An 18,757-nucleotide genomic window follows, 5' to 3' on the forward strand; every position below is an offset into this window, starting at 1 on the left:
TAACAAGCAAGCTGCTTTCTCCGGAGGGCAAGTCCTACACGCTTCCTCACTTCATGCATGTCTGCAGCTAGCCTCAAGCAGCGGGCGCTGCTCCTCAGCACTTGTTGGACTGAGCCTCACTGCAGCACGCCAGCGACATCCCACCGACAGCAAGCCCCGGCCTGCTACGTCACACGCTGCCTGCCACACATTAGACTAACACGTTAACTATGCCATGCCATACAAAATTATCTCAGCCATCATTAACGTGATGTGTGAGGACTGGAAAGCAGGCCCAACGTTTGACTGCACTGCTCATGGTGGAAAGAACCACTCACATTCATAAAGTGAATGTGTTGAAATGAGGAATACTGGAATAGGTTTAGCTATATTCTCTTTCCTTATCCAATTGTAATTTTTTTCTTGTTTATCTACAAGTTGACAGAAGGAGAAGATTAATTAATGCGAGTTGCTTTTGGAGATTATATCAAAATTAAGTGAGCAAGAAAATACTCAACTGAAATACCCTGCAAGAACTTGCTAGTTGCCAGTTCAGTTCACCAGAGCTTATGAAAGAAAAAAGAGCTAGCTAAGAAACCTAAATGAAGTATTTTTTGCCAAAACACTGACTAAATTTTGATTTTCCATCTTATATATAAAGCACCAAATTGCTATCTACAGGTCTCATCAGCCCTACTGCCATCACATTTGGAATAGTCATGGTAAGAAGATTTCCTGCTCCTTAAGACTGAAAAGGCTTCAAAGACAAATATTTGAAGCATTTTCTCTTTCTGGAGAGGGATCACCAAAGCAAGAAACAAATCATTATCAAAGGGAGTCTGAGCCAAAGAAACCTGAAGGACTCATGGCTAAACACAGAAAAACATCCACTAAGCAAGTCTTACAGGAAAATTCCAGCCATATACTAACTGGGACAGCATTAACTCATGTCCAGTCTATTCCAGCCTACTGAACCTTGAGAGGATAGGAGGATTACTACCTAGGTGTGAGAAGACCTATTGCTTGTGGAAGATATTGCTTCTGGAGAGCCAAAAAGCCCCAGTCCAAACCAAAACCAAAAGACACTGGAAGTAACACAGGAATAAATCCACTGCCCATGCTTCGCAAAAAAGAGAATTCTCTGTATAGAGGACATTGGTTTAAAGATATGTATATATCACAGGCTCCGGTTAGCAAAGTACAAACATGATCTATTTTTTATGCCTTTGAGAACCTACAACAAAGTGTGCAGACAGAAACAAAACAGACAGAGACGAAACAGACAGAGACATTTTTGCATATGTGTGTACATCACAGAATAAGGACTCGAGCTTGCATCCTAGGTTCATTCCTGTAGGCCGTGTTCGTGTTTGTGCAAACTTGGAGAACTGCCCCCTTGAAAAAAAGAACAGTAAGTACTGTAATGATGCCAGAAGAAGACAAAAAGATCAAATAAAAGGAATATACATTTTATGTAACTGGAATTTACTGTACCAGTCATTAACATTTAGGAAACTTCAAATTACACTGAATTTCTCTGATCTTTACTTCTTTCTTCTTCATTCTCTTTCCTCCATTTCTCTTCCTGTCTGCATTTCCACCGTACTACTCTCTGCCTTTCCTGTTCTGCAGCTATGCTTAGTTCTGACCTACGCTGTATCTACTGTACGTTAATATGATAGCAATTAAGTATTTAATGCAGGCACTGAAACACAATCACTAGACTGGAAAGTCAATTCTCCAAGGAAGCAAATCAGAGGTATGCTGGTAGTGGGGGAGCAATGGTTAAGAGACTTGCTTTTCCTGACTCAAACCCTATTTAGCTTTTCCATTGGTTACATTATGGGATGACAGCAAAAAACAGTTGCCAGGTGAGAGGCAGTTCATGCACACTAACATCAGGTAGCAATTCACACAATATGTCTTTCGTTTTCACTCTTCTTTTCTTTATGCCCTCACAACCTCCATGTATGGAAATACATACAAGCACATGTGTCTGGGATTTTAATGACTGTGAACAAAATATAAACAGAGCTGAACAGTACACTGACTGAGTGAGCACCAGGGCCTTAAGAAAAACAGTTCAGGGTTCTCTCTAATGCATAATCCTGCTGGAACTTGTGTTTTTGGAGAGTCACTGAGGAATAGAGAGGTTTTCTTTTCTGCACACTCTTAAAAGTTAATTTAAAATGGCAGCTGAAGTGAAACTTTAAGATATAGCCTTAGGGAAGAATTATAATAGTGAACTCTGACCACTACAAAAAGTGGAGAGAGATAAGTTGTAAATTAAAAGGTAATTTTATCCTTAGTGGTGTTAAGTATGTCCAGCAAGAGAAGTTAAACTGAAATACGTTAACATTCCAGAACTGGCAGAGTCAGCGTTCCCATCTCTATCCCATGTAACTTCCATTTTGTAAAGTCTCCATTCAAGTTAAACAGTCCAATAATTCCTGACTGTAAAACATCACTACTTAAAGAATCATTATAATATTTTTTTAATCATATTTGTCATAAGATTTAGAGTCCAGTAAACAGATTATTTCAGATGCTTGTTATTTACATGCAGCTTTTTTTTTTTTTTTTTTTTAACTATTGGTAATACGGTATTTTTATGCGTTCTTGTTACAAGTTATTTGTAATGGAGCACCCTAGTCAAAACGATTGTGAATATATTAATATAAATTATTTGAGTGAAGGTATTTGGAAGTATGACTACATCTCTTGGTAATTCTGCACTGAATTTAAGGTTCAGGACAAAATTGTCTGGAAATACCAATCTATATTTTTTCTCCTTTTTTAATTTTTAAAGGAATTCTTACAGCAGTCCTACTTAGATTCATACATTTATTTTCTTATTGAAAGTCTTAAAGATGGTGCCTTGGTGTTGGAGAACCATAAACAGTAATTTAAAAAGATAAACCTATTTTATTTTTTTTTATATTTATAATTTGACTCTACTACAGAAAACTACAGAGAAGAATGAGTTAAAGATACAAAACTATTCTAACTCAGTAAAATTTAATTATGATAGATTGAATGTCTCTGTATTAAACCTGCATTCTTATAAAAACCTAGAAGATATGCATGATACAATACAGTAATGGAATAACTGAATGTAAAGGAAAAACCAGGGAGATTTAAGAAACAAAACTGAGTTACATTCCTTGTCTATCATGAACCAGTTTAATACTATTTTTTTCTTTATAGAAGCCAGAGATAATATACCATAATGAAAATAGCTTTATTTGGACATGTAAACCAAAGCTATTTATTTGTGATTAATAAACTTTTCTGCTATAGGAGGCTGTGCAAGAGGTTATGGTAATGTTCTGTTCACTACTGGCTACTCCTTGCAGGAAGAACTTTTTTTTAAAAAAATGGGTATGTAGACTTTTTTTTTATAATTTCATTTCATTTTAAACTCTATGATTATAAGGAGAATATTTAAATGTTTAACAGAAAACCAATGAAAACTATCTAACAACTTCCTTGTTGAACTGGCTTCAAAGCCTCATAAATACGTTTATGACATAATGCAAAGAATCAAGGGAAGCGACGTGTGTCATCCATGGTATTCTGGTGCCGGGGCAAATGGTATTTCACAAATGCATCCAGTAGTATCCAAATGAGAGATCATATTTCAGGTAATCCTGCTTCATCATGCAGAACAAAGGTATCTATGCTGTTCTTACTGAATAAATAAAGTTGCAAGGAGATAATCTTTCAAAGGCCAAAAAGAAAACAAAAAACAACAAAACAAAAACAGTCAATATTGAAGAAAAAGCCTTTAGGTTTTCTTCTCTAACCAGAATTAACAAATATCTTATGTTTATACAGCAACTTCTTCTAAAAAATATAGCGTATACTGCAGTCAGCCTTCATGTAGAAAATAAATGAATGCTGAACTATATGCTGAATTACTCCTATTCCGTTCCTGAAGTCCAAAGTTTAAATCTTACCTCACATCATATTTTATCTTTGCCCTTTGCCCCAAAAGATTTATCTTTTTTCCTTATTTTTGCCCATCACTAAAACACAAAGTAGCTTACTACTCTTGATCTTGCTGCATGTTTTTTTCAAAACAAAAGTCTTGGCCACGTGTAGGTATAAACCATAGATTTCACAGTTTCAGAAACCTTACACAGAACTTTCTTTTCTGTATTTGAGCACAAGTTAATGATATGTTCATTTCAGAAGCAACAATTTAACTGACAAATACGTGTGGATAAATAGTTCAGCTCCTTCTGGATGTGGTTAATCATCAGATCAAGGAAGAGAGAAAATGCTGTGCAATTTAGTTACCAATTATGTAAAGCAAACAGCAGACCTTTTACTACAAGCATGTTGATTATTTACCACCCATGCAGATAGTTATTTAAAAATAACAAATCCTTCTCATTTCATTGAGTAACTTCTATAACTAGTGAATTCATGCCCTTATAAACTCAATTTTTGTGTGTTCATATAGATAAATAAAATGCATGAAAAAGTGCTTGAAAAGGAAGACAACAACCTTGCGGATATTAAAACCAAGAATAATTTATAGACAGTTTAAGGTACTAAGGTTTTCTTGCTTTTATCTATAAGGTGGACATTTTGGAAAACTGTTCACTCATCATATAAGTGGTACCCTACTGTAGGTTAATTTAATGAGATTCTTTATAACAGTAATTTCCTTCAGTTCTACCTTACTGTAGAATGAGTGATTAACAATATTTAATGTAAAAATTTCCATACATCATTTTATGTTAGACAGTTCCTTGACACTTTACTGTTTTCTGAAACATTATTTTGGTTTTGGAAGCTTCAAGTCTATGGGAAGATGTATTATATAATCTTCAATTTGACTGAGAATGAGTTCCTAAAAACTCAACTATACATCTGAGATATAAGTCCTATTGAAAATGGGCGTCATTGCTGGTGGACCTGCTTTCAAAGTATGCAAGATGCATTATTACATCGAAGACAGGGATTTCAGAACAAAACCATGATTTTGGAATTCCTAAAACTCTCCTGAAGTGGCTTTTGAGATGAAGTGCTGTCTGTGAAGAGATGGCTAGAGCATCTTCACACGAACTTAAGAAATAGTTCAGCTGTCTCAGAAGTTAGCTAAGCTGAGGAAGGATAAGTTGAAAGAGTCAAAGGGAAAAGAACTGCACTCCTCATCAGAAGTCAGAGTAGGGCACCTTGCTCAATTGAAGAGTCAAAAGAACTCTTAAGCTGTAGCTCCACCACAACTACAGCTTTGTACAACTACAACACAACTACAGTAATGAAAACACTTGCTCAACAACTTGGATGGTTGTGCTTGAGAACACAATTTTTTCAAGGCTTTGTTACATGGTGTCATTGAAATAAACTTACTTCAGAAAAAAAGCCAATACTGCCTCACAGCAAAATACCTTCAACTTCAAGAGGCCAAGCTGTTAAAGGTCAAGACCGGAAAATCTTTAAGATTAATGTTTAAGAACATATATATGTTTTCTCATTTTCATTAACTATGAGATACTGCAAAATAACTGAACAGTTGCACATTCCCACTTGTTGTTAGCCACCAAATTACATGACATACTTAGTTTTGGAAAAAGATCTGGAAAACAATTGCTTTTTTCGTAAATACATCAATAAAATCCATCTGCAAACTCTCTGGGTTTCAGAGTTAAATCAAAAAATTAAAAATTAAAAAATGGATTGTAAGATGGGTCTTTCATTTGTAAAATTGTTTAAATTGTTTAAAATGCATTAAAGAGGAAAATTTTTTGGCATTCTGACCTATCTACAAATGCAATTCTCCATAATGTGTTAATAAAAATAAAACAAAAGCCAAAAAGCAGGGCAGGAGATACAGAAAAGGAATGTTCATACAGTAGTTTTGTTGTATATATACCTGGATTTCAGCATATTTTAGGCTAAAATCCATAGGTTCTATGAGCAGTGAGATGAAGAATTAAACAAAGTACAATTACAAATTAAAACAAGCAGTGTACATATGGATGAAAATGAACATTCTTTTAATTTCTCAACATTTTACACAACTTTCTATTTTTTTCTTTTCAGGTTTCATATTTCTACTAAAGTTTTTTTTTTCTTTGAAAAAGTTATATATTTTTATACATTTTTATCTTTACGGCAATATAGGAAATAGCATGTTTCCAACCCCAATAAACATGGAAGCTGCTTCCATGTATCAAAGCACAAAGATGGAATGGTTTATAAATGTCAAGAATGAGTAACTGCACTCCTGAAGTCTGACAAAAGCTGACTGTGCAGTTCTGCCCCAATATTATTGTAGATGCTTACATTTTTTTAAAAAATATAATCTAGGTTTAAATGATTATCACTTATAACCCTTAATTTTCCACACTTTTAGAGTTTTATACTCTTAGAGGATTACCACAGAACTGTGAAATACTCTATACAGAATTCATCACTGAACAATAGAAAATACCCAGCACGTGAAACACACAGCATTTGCATTTAACTAGTTAATGTATAAGGAATCCCTATAGTTTTAGGGCATGGAATTCCAGATACTGAGCAATAATTTCTTTCTTTCTGACAGGTAATTAAAGTGAACGTTTTTATACAACTTCCTTCTTGGGCCTGGAATATCTTACCCTGAAGTCAGAGTGGTAGACATTATCTTCATTTCAGATTGTTCCACTAATTCATTTGTCAGTATGTCAAGCAGCCCCCTTCAGCTGGTGCCTGTAGTTGTGCCAGCAGAAATTGATTTACTTGCTGTTTTGTTTCATGAAAAATTATCATCTCTTTCCAAAAAATCAGAATATAAGATTTCCAAAGTAGAGACGCTGCTCCATATTTTCCACCCTCTGGCTAAAGGAACCCTTTGCCACACTACTACTTGCAAGAATGCAGGAAATATACACATACAATTTTCCTCTCCAAAATGGATTCCAATGATTATCCAGAAAGCTCTGCCAGTTTTGTTTTCTATTGAGCTTCCTCAAACATTTGTTTAAAGGAAGTTATAGTAAGATCTCTCATACATTTTAAAATGCAGTCTTCAAATGGAACCAGCCCTGTATGAAGAGCTAAAGGTGGAGGAAGCATGTCAGAACAGAGTTACAGTTCAGTTCATCAGAAGAAACACACGAGCATGTGGCATTAGAGATAACATCCTACTTCCATAGCAGTCTATTCTCAGCCTCTGAGTGTGCTGGAAAAGCCAACGACAACAGCATACTATGCCTCATTTTGTTCCACCCTTCCCTCCCCTCACTCGATTTTGCCATTGTGTTAGGTCAGACATACCCTCGTGTATTTTCACTAAGACCATTCATTCACCACAATTTCCCAGAGTGTCTAGCATGTGGCACCTATCTTACCGCATATGAGCACTGGACCACCTGGTAACAGCAGTCTAGATGGGATCTGATGGTTCAGAGCAACGGTTCCCTCTCACCTATGCATGTTGGCAGTTGTGCAATGAATGCTCTTTCTTCCTGAGGCTGCCCAATAAAATGTTCTTCTAAAGAAAAGCTCTGCCAACAGGACTTTGAGCACTGCAACAGTAATGGAGCATGAGGTAATTAGATATGTTTTATTACTGAGAAACAGAGGTTAAGCACTTTGTCCATGGTCACCCATGATATGCAAGAGCCAAGTCAGAACCTAGCTCCCACTGCCTTAACTTTAAGACCACCTTCCAGGTGCTGACTAGGTCTCTAGAATAAGAATAAATTCTGACCTTGCATTACCAGATGTACTGTAAAGCCATAAAATTATTATTCAGCCTTTTAAATAATTGATCAGATTGGAATGAACAGGCTGATGTAAATTATTATACAGCACTGCATGGCAATGCTTGGAAATTATTAAATATTGGAGCTTCATTCTTAGGAGTCTGTTTGCCTGTTGTTGAGGAAGGGCTTGATATGGCTGACTTCCCTTAATGCTGAAGGCAGTTACACACATAAGTCTTCAGTGTGCACACCAAATAACTGCAGCTACATTCACACAAATGGCATATAGCTTCCCTTGGCTTACGTACACCTAGGCTTACATCAAGTTACCACTTCTAGTACCTGATGGGAGATTAACATGATCTCAGAAGGGAAGAAAAGAAAGAAAACTAGAAGCAGTGAAGACAGTTACAGTGGGATAGAAAAAATAAATACTGAATAATCACATGTAAAATGCCAAACATTTTTTAGACCCCAAGAACTGTTGAGGCTTGTAGGATTAACACAATTGCCTCTCTAGCTGAAATGGAATGCATATTGTCTAGAACTGAAATGCTGCTCTTTGTATACTTCTTAGACCAGAAAAAGATTTTGAACTAGAATACTATAATTATTTTACCATATGTGTAAGGGAACCTCTTACAGAACTGCTAGGTATAATAACCTTCCAGTGGAATAATATTTTGGACTTTGAGGGAAGTACTATAAAGAGTTAAAGAGTAAAGAAAAAGATGGAAAGTTATGAGGAGAAAATTGCATTTGCACAGTTTAAATTCTACACATAAGGTACATCACATTTAATACAATTGTGGTGAGTTAGTGCTGAAATCATAGCTGGCAACACAGACATCCAGGAGTTCACAGGAGAAAAAAAATGCAACAAGAACAACAACAAACCACTGCATAAGGAAACCTTATCAATTTGCAGATCAACAGTAAGCAAAAAGAAACCTTTATCCAGTGTACATAGTCTAATTCATACTGAAAACACAGAAGTGACAACTGTGGAGCTTGCAGGCTTTCCTTCAGAACTGGCAGACATCTTGCTGGAGTTATGAAGCGTAGAAAATTATCATACCAACTATTACGTGTATTGCAGTCCCTGTGCTTTTTATAGGCACAACTAAATGATCCCTACAAAAGACAATTATCTACTTTATTGGAGCTGAATAGCTAGGCCCTTTTATTCACATCTGCAACATTAGCTAAACTACACCAGATACGAAGTGAGACCCTACATGTCCAATACAAAACTGTTTCGTTCTTCCATGGGTGCTGTTCCTACCATCATCTCTCTTTTTCTGTGTAAATTCCAAGCCAGAGCCTGTGAATACAACTCTGTTGATTAGAAGATAAAATACTTAATTCATGCAATACTTAATTCAGGGCAGTAATGTAGAAGCTGAGATCAAAGGCAGAAAGCTGTCAGCGGTTTTGTCAGTGCCTTGCATTAAGCCTGACAGCAGTCAAATTGACTCAGTGAGGCTCAGGCTGCAGAGAAAGGCATTGTCCTGCAGAGCAACCCAGGCTGCAGAGAACAAGCACCTCAGCACTCCTCTGGCTGTGATTTTCAACAGTAGCAGCACGTCTCAGGCTGCCAAGGGAGGAGACTTCTGTCACTGAAGCATTTGAGATTATGATGATTTGTATTCACGGACTGTTGCAGGGATGTTGATGATAGTTTATACAGAATGTTATACACTAATGAATGCAGACAGAAGAGGTAACACTGATCTATTTACCCATCTCTTGACTGTGACTATGCAGCCAAAGCATGACTGAATCTGTTTCATGTATTTACAGATCACAAAAGCAGCAATCATACGATTAGAACAGATGGTTTGGCTGCACTTGCTGGTGTGTGACTTAAAGGTCTATGTAACAATTTCTGTTAACGATCGCCACAATTTTCATCTCCTGAGCTTAAATCAAAGTCCTCATTCAAGTGCCCTTGAGACTACCAGGAAAACCAAAATGTGTTTTCTGTGGGTTTGTGTGAGGCACCTAACAATGTATACAAACAACATATCAGAAAAAAATCCTAATGCCTTGGTGTATGCAAAAAATTAACTAGCAACTATTTACACTTTGGTTCTTAGTTTCAATTTTAATTTAAGATATTTACCTTTCTATACAGTGTTTTTTAAAGTTTTATTTATTTTTAACTTTTTCCTTTGTTTTTCATATTTGCTTACTAACCCAGGAGCCAACAGGAACTAACTAGTCAAGGCCCAGCAATAGTACAGCTAATTTGCACTATTTTTAAATGGTTAACATTTTTGTCAAATTTTGTTCTCAACTTATGGATGCAAGCTTTCACAAATATGGTGGTCTCCTTCACCTACACAGATAAATCCTGCTATATTGTATATATTTGTAATGGCATTGACTACTTTCTTCATATATGGACAGATGGAAATTTTTGAGAAAACTATTTAAAGAGAAATTGAGAAAAGAAACTATTAAAGCCAGAGCTAAAGTCACTTATATAATCATAGTATTACAGTAAATAACCTAGAAATTAACTTTCTCTCAATAACAGATCAGTATCTAGAACAGTCAGGGAAGTTTAGACACTGCAAACCCACATTTGTAACATCATAACTAATTTCTAACCCTGCTGGTGTGGACTGAAACTAGAAGCTTTCTGAATTCAATTTCCACCATTAACTAGCACAACAGTACACCAGCAATAGTAATTAGACCTGTTCTGATTCATAATATATTATTATGAAAGACATTTTTCCCAGTTCCTGATGAAAAGAAGGCTTGGTCTCTATGTAGCAGCAGTCATCTTCACAACTGTACTTTCCTTGGATATGCAATTTCCTTCTATTCTATCTCAGAGGTAGGTACAACAACAGACATGGCAAAAAGTCACCCATTATAAGAGCTAAAGTAGGATTCAAAACGTTGGATTCCCAGATAACATCTGTGGTGTTCTAGGACAAATACAGCGTGCGCCAAATGAAAGGGTCCAGCTGAAAGAGCGGATCAGAGGAAGGAAAGGGTGGGGAAGGAAAACCGACTGTCTTTGGAGCTTCAGTTCTCCCAAAGCAGCAAAACCCATGCCACCATTTCCTCAGCATCCTTCTTTACACACAGCATCCTTTTACCGAAATTACATAGCCAAGGCAAAATGTGACCCGCTTACTTAGCTTATGCAGACAGATACCTGTCATCAGGGTCAACCCCTGCATTACTGTGCACTTCAAAACTCAAAGACTCTTTGGGGTAGGGCTACATTCACCACCTACATTCATCCCCTAATTAGTAGTGATTAACTGATATTAATGATGTTCAGCATCTACTGAGTACTGAGTTAAAGCACTTTACACGCTCTCACTAGCTGCAAGACACAGCAGGGCTCTCACCCAGCACTTTGGTTCCAGCCTTATCAAACAAGCTTATATCCATGGCTGCCAGCTGCCAAAATGGCACGGTCCAGAGGCACACACGTACCAGTGCCATGTGCTTGTGTCACCATCTGTGTAGCTATGGCCAGTGCCTACTGGCTCCAAACATTCATCTCTTCCAAGATTCGTCCCACCTGCCAACACGTGTCTCAAAGCCAGCCATGTCTCAAAGCATACCATGTGCATTTTTCATAACATTATGAAAACAGAAACATGAAACGTTATCAAAAGCAGTTTTCACTGGAAAATTGAAAATTCCATAGGAAGCCAACAGGTCAAGGGTCAGTGCTCAATTCTGCTTTACGGTATACTCATTTCTGTATTGACTAGAATTTATATGTATGATTTCTGTGGCCCACAGAAATCCTAGAATTCCTCGATCCTTGTTTCCAGCCCTTTTCCATCGTGCCCCTCTCCACTGTTTAAAAAACTGACCAGAGAGAGGGGATCTATTTTAAATATGAGCTGTGCAACGCAGATGGTGCCAGCATTACAATCAGGAAAGCCATATATAAGTGGTCATTAAGTTTGGCAAGAATGACAAATGTCAGTCTAGGTACAGATTAATACCCATATGCCCTTAACGGCCCTATCAAAGCTGGCTTTAGAGATGTCCCAAAGAACTGAATAATTCAGCCTTTGTATGAAAACACCCGGCTATACCATGCAGCAGAGACTTACCACCTCCGCTTCACTGTATTTGTGAAGCACAGATGTACCTGGAATTTGTCAAAAACTTCAGGCAGAAGATGCCCCATTTAAGACCAGGCACCGTAAGGGCCGTGCTTCCTTTCCTCCTCCCCCTGGTAGAAAACCGGGGAGTTGTATTTTTTTATCCACACTACAATTAATATTGTACTGTCTGAAAACAATTCAGGTTGGTTTTAAGTATTTCATGAATGTTAATACAGTAAAACTGAACAATGACAGAACACGATACGACATAAGGGATAGAGATTTCAGGGTGCTGTAGTATACATTTTGGCCTCTGATTAATCGTCACAACCATTATTCAAAAATACTAATAGCTTTCGCATCTGCATTGCACACTTCAAGGTTACAAAAAAAACCCTGCAAGTAAGTTTTAAACACTTAAATTGCAGTTTATGTGAGGTAGAAATTAACTACACAGTGGTTTGTGAACACCGGCTAAAGGGTTTTTGTTTGTTTTAGTTTTTATTTTTTTTTATTTATTTAAAAAAAGCAGTTAAAAAAAAGTTAATGTGTCCTGTAAATCAGAGAGAGAAATAAATTTAGGCAAGAAACTATCTCAAAAGGATGTACACAGCTGTATGAGTTATTATTCTCATTTTTTCCCCAGTTTCATCCAGCTAAATTTACTACCCCAGTAAGTAAAGACAGTAAAAAAGTTATTGTATTTGCTGTTACAGAATAATACTTACATACAATTCCTAGAAAACTCTTACAGCACTACTGTAAGAATTGTTCTTCATATTTGCTTCATCTTCCAACCAGAGGATTTTTCAATGTTAGAACTTTTAACCTATTTTTTTTTAATTTGAAACTCCATGGATTTGTTTTCCCATTTGTATATAAAAATGCAATTGCCCTCTAAAAGTCACATCCTAACGGTGGCACATCCAATGTGCAACAGCCACACTGACAGGAAAGATGCAGGGAAGACTCAGGAGAGCAGTGGCTCCGTTGGTAGAGTACAACAGCCAGATGTGGTGGAACTTAGCAGTGCCTCAAGGGCAGAGATCATTCAATGTAGGGGCTTCGAAAGCAACAGCATTCTGTCCATGGGCCTCCTTGGACAATGAAAGCCTTCTATCAAGTGCTGTACATCAGTTTATGGGAGAAAGGATATAAGGGAGAAGAAAGGACAAAGAGTATTGAGGGACAAACAAGACTGGCTTAAGAATATTTCAGAATAAACAATATGCATAGAAAGAAAATAGTATTATAAAGTGCTTACAATATAGATAACTACAATTTCATCCTCCGGATTAGGGATATCCTATATTTTAGATAATTACAACAGATACCACTTAGAGAAATTAGGTATGTCAGAATTTTCCTTATGATACCCACGTCGTCAGAATGGTAAATTTGGAGTTAAGACATAGAAAAGGTCTTTGTTTATTTAATTTCTGTAAGTTTTTTTTTTTTTTTTTTTTAAGAATTTAAACAAGACTGGTACACTAGTGAACTATAAAAAATGAGCTGGTATTCAAGTTCAGGATGAACAGAACCTTGAGGACAAAGAATGGATTTTAGAAGCAGTATTGATTCCATCTCAGAAGTTAAGTAGACCTTTCAGTAAATTCAGGTCATCCTTAGCCACAACAAAACCACCTTCTCTTGAACATCAGGCTTACATTAATTTCTCTCTAGTTTTTTATACATATCATGTATAAATTATAAATTATATTAATTAAATTATATTAATTTTAATTTACATTTAAGTGTTTAAATATATAGACTTCTCACTCCTCTTCAGAGCAGCCCAAAGTGTTGGTTTTGGAAGCAAGCAATTAAACTGTGTACAATCAAAAAGGTCATTGTCCTTTGTTTTTACTTTTCTTACGTTGCAGAATTTATTTGGAACCGAACGTATTTAGTGTGATTTATGACAGGGAGATCTTCCCTCATATCTGTCCCTCTCCCTCTCTCACTCTAAAATCAGGCCACCAGTTCCCCTATAACATCCAAAAGAATTCCTGGGATACATTTGCTGTCATGTAAGAGAGGAATGTTTGTATTCCATGCAAAATATTCAAAGAAGCCAATTCTCCTTTTAGTCAAAGGAACATTAACAACTATGTGTTTTAACCCTGACCTTACCATTAAATGCCATGATCCCAACTCAGCCTCCAGGCAATTAAAAAAAAATAAATCGTTTGAGAATATCCAGCCAACAATTTCCATGAAAAAAAAAAGTTTAAGTTGGAGCCATGTGGTCTCAATCAGGCAATAAAAAACTCTCTGTATGTTCTTAAATGCACAACTGCAGTATGCCCATAACCTCCCTTTTAAATCATCTTAACCAGATCTGAATCACTCTCACCACAAATGATTCGGTGGCCCTGGAATGTGCTGGGGTAGACAGAGTTGCTCTGCAATGGACGTTGGGACATTTCCCACTTCCCTAGTGTTAAGAGAATAGTCTGCAGGGAAAGAGAAAAAAAGGCTGAAAAAAAAGGCTAAAGCTAAGACAAAAAGTGACATCACAGTTCAATCATTCAAGGGAAAAAGGAAAAAATGCAACTACTGCCTAATAATTCAGTGCTGTGTGCCACAAACCACAGTGAGCCAACACAGCCAAAGAACAGCTTTTTTTTTTTTTTTTTTTTGCTGAAGCAGAGATACCACAAGCAGCTGGCAGATCCGTGTGTAATTGTATTCACAGAGAGCTATTGAATTCATTAAGCTAGCCAGACTCGAAGAAGTTGATCAATTAAAAAAGCAGAACCACCATGATTTCAGTAACAATTTGCACATCCCTTTATGAAACACTACAGCACTGCTTACCATGGGCGGCTGCATTTTTTTTGGCGCAAATAAGAATTTACGTGGCCCTTCATTAAAAGCTTGTAGGCTGATCGCTCAGGATCAACCGATGCCTGTGAAGTACTTGTATCACCTGGATAAATGCTGCTAGCCTCCTCCACTGCTCCACTAGAGTAAGCAGGAACTGTAGGCACTAAGCACCTTACCTTTCTCAGGACATCTCAAAAGGAGTTCCAAAACATGACTTACTTCTGCAGTTATAGTAGAGGAAGGGGAATGTAATTCCCAGGGGGCTCCTAAAAGTCAAATTTAAGCAGCAAATAAGCAAGCTTCACTTAACTAACTGTAAGATTCTTATGTCACTTACTCTTTAAAATCTGTCTGCAGCCTGAAAGATTTCTTTCGGTCTTAATCACCTCAAAAACAATTTAAACATGTAGCCAAAGTGATGTGCATTTAAAACAGGAACAGGCCAGAGCCAAGACGTTTGGATCCAGATATTAACCTTCTCCTTCTTCAGGGATGTTGGAATCCAGGGGTTTTGGTTAAGGCCCATCTCTGAACTCACTCAGTGCCAAACCTCACAGTCAGTAGAAAATATGATTTAACATATCAAAGCAGGAAAAACAGCATAAAGATGTCAGATTTTTCCACCACATCAATGAAGAAAAAAAAAGAAGTCATTATAGCACCCATGTAAATTGTGAAACTGAAAGCAACTTCTAAGAAAACCTGACATACTGCCATCGGCAGGGGGGAGCCCAACTCTGGAAAACACCATTCCATTTTTAGCTCCGAAAAAGAATCTTTGCTAGTTCTAGTGTGCAATTCCAGTTCAGTGAATAACTTGCCATAAATAGAGTTAGGAACTGCCATAGAAAGAAGTGCCTCAGTCCATTGCAAACAAAACGTGCACTAAATATCACCAACATCCTAACACATTGCAAACTATCCTGCTGAGCACCATTTTGCAATTTTTCCAAAGTAAAAGAATTTAGCAGATTTATTTATTACCAATTAGCACACCAAGCAGACTGTTCTTCCAAATGAATGGTGAAGGTCAGAAAGGGTGAGTTTTGGTTATATGTTTCTGAACTAGAAAAAAACAAAAGTTGCAGACCTCAGAACAAACAGGTTATTGACAGTGCCTGCTATAGTTTGCACAACCACCCATTTGAACATTCAGCATATTTTTCATGTGACTAGATTCACCTTCACAAATCTCTGACAAACTAGCAGAAAATAAGGCAGTAGAGGAAAGGTGCTGCATGCCAGTCCACATAAAACACTGAAGTAACTACTTGAAGTAGTTAATTGAGCCAGAGTTAAGAGATGAGAAAGGAAAGCTTTCCTCTTTTCAGGTCTATTGTCCTAGTAACCTTTCCCCAACAAGTACATAAATATGTTCAATGACCTGGTCTTCTCTCCTTCCCTACAATTACTACATATTTGAACGTTTGGATTTCAAGGGTTTCTTTTTTTATTACTTAAAGATAAGCCATGTAGCAAGACATAACAGCACGCTGGTAGCAGTGCTTATCACTAGCTTTAAAACAAATGGGTCCCTAGAGTGAATTTCTTTTGACAGCTAGGTGCCATTTCTGAAAGCAGGGCATTTGGATTAACCTGCTGCTCTGCTGATTTTTATAAAACTTTTCTGAAAGACAAGATAGGGAGAGGGAAAAAAAAAGATCTTTGTTACAAAGCAATTTATTCTGCTAGCAAACTTAGAAGACAGCAGTCTTCTGACAGCAGTCAGCTTTTAAATAAAGCAAGACCAGCTAAATCACTTTGCTTATTGGAAGACAACCAAGTTTCTTTTTGCAGCTCTTGTCCTCTCTAAGATAGTAATTTATCCAAGCACATCCACTCTTCCACTGTACGTTAGCTTTCACTTGCATGCAGTAAAACGGAAGGCCCTCAGATCTTTTTGTTTTTAAAAACAGATTTGCTTGGCCCCTAAGGTTGGGGAGGAGGGGGGGGTAAGGTAAGAGGGGTAGGAGGGGTTACAGGGGGCAGGGGGGGACGACCTCTGAATGAATGCCAATCATTTAAAACCAGTCTATTTTTGGTTGCTAAAGATAAACAGTCTTAGGAAGCATCTCATCCCTTTTCACCCCCCCATCCTCCCTGAACTTTAGCTTTATAGGTATCGTCTGCAAGGGAAAACCTTCACTGCCCAGGTTCAGCTCTTGCACTTAAAAGAAATGGGTTACTCTGCAAGTTAAAGCCACTCTGTTCTACATGATTCAAAACAAAGAAGATCTGCAGAAAAACCAATACTGAAGCCATTTGGAAAGCTTTCCAGAATTGCACAGGTACTTAGGAATGTGGCTAAAATATATACATTCTTGCAGCGCGTTTTGGAAAATGAGAAATGAGGAAAATTTTACTGCTAGGCGCTGTTTGGAGACCACTATTACTGAAGACGTGCTGTATGATTCACTCACGCACTTTTTTCCCCTCCCCTATTGTAGTAAAACAGCTAAAGCACCTTATTCTTTCTTGCATCTTTACACACATTTAATACTGGCACTTACCGTTGGGGAACAGATGGACCCCCACCCCCCAAAGAAGCTGATGGCTGATCGTCTCTGGATCCTTTATTTCTTGCCTATTCCCAGCTCTGAGCTTTGCTGCTCTAAATTCAGCCTAGTTTGCAGAAGAGCAGAGAAAAAATTAATAGAGAGCCGAGTTGCCAAAATTCCAGCCACTCACGGTCAGCAATGAAGACGTTCTCCCCAGTTCTGAGTGATTCCAAAGAACAAAGCCTGCTGGCAATGAGGAAGCGGAGTTTAAGTCCTGTGGCTTCAGTCCAGCTGTTGCTCTTACTTTTGCTTCAGCGTACGTGAGAGTGTTTGTATGAGCTTGTAATGCATGGAAGAGATGGGGGCTGGGGAGAAAAAGAGGGTGTGTGTAAGGGGAGGAATGCTAGTCATATCCAAAAATAACATGAAGGAAGTAATGTGCCGATCCGTCTCCCCCCAGTCTCTCCCCTTATCACATGTGCAGAGTATCTCTACCCTAAGATTCTGATCTCAAGAGTAGGTAGAGAAAAAATTCCAGTGTGACTTGCAGCTCGCTTGATTGTGCTATTAAACTGGAACTGAGGAGCTCTACACTTACAAGGACACGTCAGAGAAAGCATGATTTAGTAGCAGTCTACTCGGTAACACTGAAGCCAGAGTGCATTTCACGCTGTATGCATTCGTTTGTTTGCAAACTGGAGAGAAAAAAATAGAAGCTATTATTAAGTTTACTATGTGTCAGAAAAAATAGTACCATGGTTGCCTTTCCAGAAGTTCCTAAATTCCAGTCCTAGGTATTTCTAAATGGTGATTGTTAAAGTAGAAAATGTTGCAAATGTACAGTATAATGCAGAAATAGGGATATAAAATATCTTCAAATAGTTTATTTTTTCAAAAATAATTTCCACAGTCAGGAAAATGCTTTTATCAAAACAACAACTACAAGCAACCAACCAAACAACAAAAAAAGAAAACCCTACAGAAAAATAAATGAAGACTTCTTTCCTAGGTAATCACAAAGCTGCAATGTAACTATTGTCAGCAGTAAAAAGTTTTAGAATATTGGTTTAAATAATAATTCTGGGCTTTTTAAAATCGTAAAAATGGTCATTAACAAGTGAACAACAAATTTAAGGAAGAATAATAAACCATTAGTGACAGCGTTGCCTTTCGATTGCTTCATTTAATCTGGACTCTGTCAAATAAATTTGAGGGTCACTAAAGCTACTTCTATGCCCAGAAGCAGTCTCTAATGACAATTTCTGGAGATTGTTTATTATATCAAGTCTGGCTTGAATTTCAAGCAAGTGTCCTCAAGATATTACAAACTAACACAATACATTTTATACTTTTATCATACTACTTTCTGAGAAGTAAGCAGCATTACTTTTTAAAAGGCTTAATTAAAACACAACAATATGAAGAACGGGCAAAGCAATCTTGGATTTAATTTTATCTCCTGCAGAATAATTTACCCCAAGATCCTCAGGTAACTGACATGGTACTAAGTGCTTTAGAAGAGGAAATCTGGTCACTTTCAGCAATGAATAGTTCTGAAATAACAATTCTCACAACAGAAATAAAAATGGGAAAGAAAGAAGAAAAGCATTGAACTGCAGTGTGCCAGTTTCGAGAATGACAGGAAGAAACAACT

At 37.2% G+C, this 18,757-nt stretch overlaps 1 protein-coding gene across 5 annotated transcripts in view; it reads right to left on the reverse strand.

Moving 5' to 3' along the window:
- Positions 1–18,757, reverse strand: part of PALLD (palladin, cytoskeletal associated protein) — a 190,274-nt gene that overhangs the window by 132,626 nt on the left and 38,891 nt on the right. Inside the window, exons 1-2 of one of the 5 annotated variants that reach the window (XM_035551099.2) lie at positions 15,590–15,649; positions 14,133–14,232 (exon numbers count right to left, since the gene is read on the reverse strand). The exons of 1 other annotated variant lie outside the window; for it this stretch is intronic. The gene's annotated coding sequence lies outside the window, so the exon portion shown is untranslated. Of the gene's footprint in view, positions 1–12,504; positions 12,523–14,132; positions 14,233–15,589; positions 15,650–17,115; positions 17,131–17,293; positions 17,472–18,757 lie in introns of those variants that run through there. 3 more of the 5 variants (XM_035551058.2, XM_035551080.2, XM_050710520.1) reach the window with 3 other exon arrangements.

The sequence above is a fragment of the Cygnus atratus genome, chromosome 4 (assembly GCF_013377495.2).
Source record: "Cygnus atratus isolate AKBS03 ecotype Queensland, Australia chromosome 4, CAtr_DNAZoo_HiC_assembly, whole genome shotgun sequence".
Taxonomy (NCBI): Eukaryota; Metazoa; Chordata; class Aves; order Anseriformes; family Anatidae; genus Cygnus; species Cygnus atratus.